The sequence below is a fragment of the Phyllobates terribilis genome, unplaced genomic scaffold (assembly GCF_046119375.1).
Source record: "Phyllobates terribilis strain yellow unplaced genomic scaffold, ASM4611937v1 Scaffold_12__6_contigs__length_324123572, whole genome shotgun sequence".
Taxonomy (NCBI): domain Eukaryota; kingdom Metazoa; phylum Chordata; class Amphibia; order Anura; family Dendrobatidae; genus Phyllobates; species Phyllobates terribilis.
In genome coordinates, this window is record NW_027362772.1 from 278988166 (window position 1) to 278993122 (window position 4957).

At 48.2% G+C, this 4957-nt stretch overlaps 1 long non-coding RNA gene across 1 annotated transcript; it reads left to right on the forward strand.

Annotated features, from left to right (window-relative positions):
• Positions 1–1624: 1624 nt before the first annotated feature.
• On the forward strand, positions 1625–2383 carry LOC141171612 (uncharacterized). Its single transcript, XR_012252359.1, has 3 exons — positions 1625–2046; positions 2120–2214; positions 2314–2383. It is a non-coding gene; the product is annotated as an uncharacterized lncRNA (long non-coding RNA).
• Positions 2384–4957: the final 2574 nt, after the last annotated feature.

Consider the following 4957-nt stretch of genomic DNA (forward strand, 5'->3'; position numbering starts at 1 on the left):
GGCTGCTCAATGTCCCCCGCAGCCAATATCTGCGCCTCCACAGAAATTGCTCCAAACACCAAGATTTTAAAAATGAAGCAGAATTACTCACTAACAAATTCCTGGAAAAAGGATACAATGCAGAGTTCCTAAAAAACACCAAAGAGAAAATAGCCGCAATACCAAGACAAAATCTCCTAACCGAGACAAACACCAACAAACCAGGACAAACCGATCACAACATGATCATTCCCATTATCACACCCTACTCCGCTAACACCCATATTTTCAGGAAAATCGTAGAAAAACACTGGTATACACTCAAAGACGATAAAATAATTGGCGATCAGATGCCCAACAGACCTAGGTTCATATTCAAAAAAGCACGGAACCTAGGGTCAATCATAGCCCCCACTATAAAACACAATATTGCCAATAAACAAACAGTTACCCCATTTAACCAAAAAATAAAAGGTTTTTTCCCTTGTAAAAAATGTAAAATATGTAAAACCCTGAAACCATCTAAACAACAAATAGTTAGCCACCACAAGGAGTCATATCCCATCACAGACTTCATAACTTGTACCACTACGGGGGTCATTTACGGACTAGTATGCCCATGCGAAAAAATGTACGTAGGTAGAACCAAGAGAGCCATGGGCACTAGAATCAATGAACACCTAAGGAACATTAAGAACAAATTCACAGGCCACCCTCTCTCCAAGCACTTTCTAGAAAAACATAAAGGATCCACTCAAGGAATTCAAGTGGTGGGCATAGAAATAGTCCATAAACACTGGAGACAAGGTGACTTTATAAAAAGCATGTCAAAAAAAGAAAGTGAATGGATCTTTAAATTAAACACGTTGAGACCACGGGGACTCAACAGCAAAATAGAATTGTTTGCCTTTAATGATTGACAGCTGCCATGACGTCAGCACCCTCAGGTACAAAAAGGACACCACCTACTGGGCCAGACTATCCCTGATGAAGACAGCCGTAGCTGTCGAAACGCGTTGGAACGTCTTTGACCCAGCTGAGAAGGCACCTTCAGGCCTCCGTACTGAGTGCACGTCGCTTACCACGTGACAGCGCGTCACTCTGCCCCTCTCGCGCGCTTTCAAGTGAAAGCGCGCCTTCTCTCCCACCTCTCTCTCTCTCTCTCTCCCGCTCTGCCTACCCGGAAGCACGCGAGCTGCGGCGGTCACCGGCCGGTACTCCGCTCTCGCTCCGGGCTCCACCACCTGTTGACAATTCGCAGGACTGCAGACTGTAAGTAATCTCGGGCCTCGGCCCCCACTTACTACCACACTAAACTGCTAGGAGCAGATACCCTAACTTTCACTATTCTATCCTTGGCAGACCCACAGACCACGCGGTCTGCCCTACACTCACCTTGCAACCATAGCCTTCTGCTACTTCGTGACAGCGATTTCTGACTACTGCCTGACCGATTGATCACCCAGTCAGAGCCTCTCACTGTACCTAACTGGTATCCAGGATCAGAGCCTCCTACTATAGATATTGCTGCATAAATAATTCATCCAGAGCCTCCTGCTGCACCTTCCGTACCACCGGAACACCTGATGCACCTGTCCTCTTATGTCTGCAATATATGAAATAAGGTAAATAATAAGCATAGTAACTGCAGACTAATTCTACTATACCTCTAACACTAACCCTCCCTTAAAATTTTCAAACAGGACAAAGGGTACAACATAGACGCCACATCGTCAGTACCGCCAGAAGCACCTTGCTGCACCTCTCCTACAGGGACAGGGACAAACCAGATCCATCTGCTGCATCCCTTAAAAGGACAACTATAATTACTAAACCCAAATAGAACTAATCTACCTTAGGGTAAGTCCTAATCTTACCGTACCACCTGAGAACCAAGTACCTACAATATCAAACCTATTTCTTCTACGACCCTAGGACCTCGAGCCCCCTTTCAGATAACCATCCCGGACCAGTCCACCTCCATAGGTGGCTCCCCGTGGATCACGGTCCAAGAAACACATCCGCACGTCTGTTCTTGTTGCCCACCGATTGCCACAACAACAGCAGGTAAAGTACAACTCCCACTAACAACCTCTAGTCCATTACTTCCAAGTTCTAATGTACTTTTCCTGCACCTCAGGTATCTAGAATATGTGAAGCCTCCTATTGACACTGGAGTCCACCGTCATAAGGCCTTCAGGGTTGCCACAAGGAGATACAGACCCATCATAACCGGTAACCCACACAAATACCAAACTTACCAAGAATCGATACCCTAAGTACCGTAATACCACACCATACTACTATACCGTAACACGGTTCTTCTTTCACCAGGTCCACCCTTCTGCCCCCCAAGTATCGACTACCTCAAGACTCTATGGAAAGCCGTTCTATCCATTAATCCAGAACCATATTTATTTATTTGTTTATGTATTTACTCACTTTTACCAATTGCTTATATTGTCTATTTTAGCTTTTTAGGAAAAAAAAAAAAAAAATAAATCTTTTTAAACACCTGTATCAATAAAGTACTTTTTAGTTATTTATTCTCCCGAAGTCCTTCATCCACTACCATTAGCGTGAATTTTAAACCATAGGTTATTTTATCTAGTACATCTACTATGGACACTTAGTGGTTCACTGTCCAAAATTCGCTGCCTTTGATAGTGAGTAGCCTAATAGCGCCTCCAATACCTACAACTTTTTCCTTCCCAATATCTGCAGTGTAGAGTTCCAACGCATGGGTACATCACACACCAGTCTGTGAGCCGGAAGCTGCAAACGCTGCTGAAACACGGCAAGGGCAGCGGTAGCTGTAGCTGAGTTTCTAAAATGGGCACACAGGCGGCGTACTTTAACAAGCAGATCTGGCAGCTCTGGGTAGGATTTGAGAAACTGCTAAACCATGAGGTTAAGCACATGGGCCAGGCATGGTACGTGTGTGAGCTCGCTTCGCCTCAGAACCGCCACCAGGTTCCGGCCATCGTCACACACGACCATGCCTGGCTGTAGGTTCAGCGGTGTGAGCCACAAATCTGCCTGCTCTTTCAGAGCTGTCCACAACTCTTCAGTATTGTGCGGTTTGTCACCTAAGCATATTAGCTTCTTCACAGCCTGTTGCCGCTTGGCCGAGGCAGTGCTGCAGTGCTTCCAGCTTGTGACTGATGTGGTCATTTCGGAGATGTAGGCTGAAGAGGAGGAGGAGGCTGAGGAAGATGAGGTGCAGGAGCTGTAGATCGTGGGGGCAACCCTGATTGACCTAGGGCCCGCAATCCTTGGCATCAGGAGGATGTGTTCCGTCCCAAGGTCTGACTGGGTCCCGGCTTCCACTATGTTAACCCAGTGTGCCGTCCCTTCCCACAAGCACTTGTCCATGTGTCCTTGGTTAGGTGAACTTTCCCGGTAACTGCGTTGTTGAGGGCACGGCTAATGTTTTGAGACACGTGCTTGTGTAATGCGGGGATGGCACACCGGGAGAAATAGTGGCGGCTGGGGACCGAGTACCGAGGGACAACCGCCACCATCAGGTTTCGGAATGCTTCCGTCTCCATGAGCCTAAAAGGCAACATTTCGAGCGCAAGCAGTCATGAAATGTGAGAATTTAGTAGTGTGGCCTGTGGGGCGTTGGCTGCATATTTGCGCTTCCTTTCCAAGGACTGGGGTATGGACAACTGAACCCTGCGCTGGGACAAGGACATGCTTCCTGATGCTGCTATTTGAGAGTGTGCAATGACAGGTGCAGGGCAGGAGGCATCTTCGCATGCACCATGGACAGGGGATTGGCTTGCATGCACAACAGCAGAAGAAGCAATGTTGCCACATGCAGACACTGTTCCTGGACCCTGGGGTTCGGCCCACAAAGTCGGGTGCTTTGCTGCCATGTGCCTGATCACGCTGGTGGTGGTGAGGCTGGTCGTTTTTCCACGCCTGCTGATGCTGGCCTGGCAGGTGGTGCAAATGGCCTTTTTGGGGTTATCAGCAGAGTCTTTAAAAAACAACCAGACTCGGGAAGACCTAACAGTTGTACTGGCAACTTCCTTCGTGTTGGTGTTACGGGGAATGGTTGCCTGCCTTCTGTCTGCGGCCACCATACTGCTTCTTCCTGCCTGTTGGGGTGCTCTGCCTCTCCCCCTGTGTGTTGCTGTCCTCACTCTGCATGTCCTCCTGCCAGGTTGGGTCAGTTACTATATCATCCACCACCTCGTCTTCCACTTCCGTACCCTGGTCCTCTTCCTGACTTTCTGGCAATTGTGTCTCATCATCGTCCACCTCTTGTGACACTTTCCCACCGTCACCTTCTTGTGACTGTGGCTGCTCAAATATTTGGGCATCGCTGCACGCGATCTCCTCTTGCCCCGATTCAAGTGGACCGGGCGAGAGGCCCGAATCTATAAATGGAAAAGTGAACAGCTCTTCAGAGTGGCCAAGTGTGGGATTAGTTGTCTCTGGGTACTCGGCATGGTGGGAGGAAGGAGGATCAGGATGAGGAATATGCGGTCCAGACTCATGGCTACTGAAACTTGACCATGTGGAAGACAGGGTGGTGGTGATGGCTAAGTGACTGGAAGCATTATCCGCTATCCAGCCAACAACCTTTTGACACTGCTCTGGGTTCAATAGTGGTGTGCTGCGGTCCCCTAGAAATTGGGACAGGAAGGTCAGGCGAGAAGATGTGGGTGTTTGTTGTGGCACAATTTCAGCTTGCCCAAGGCCTTGTCCTCGGCCTCTGCATGCACCCTTACCATCACGTCCAGTTCCCCATCCCTTGCCACGTGCCTTGCCCATTTTAAATGGAGGACATTATCTTCCACGCTCACTACAAATGACTGAGTTTGGAGTGAACTTATATGTGATCCGTGTGACGGAGAAAACAGAGCTTTAAATACCTGGCCTGTAGGTAAGTAGTTTGAACAGCAAACTGGTGTGAATTGCTTCACTGACACACTGAAAGAAATTTTTAATGGAGCCAGAAATGGCA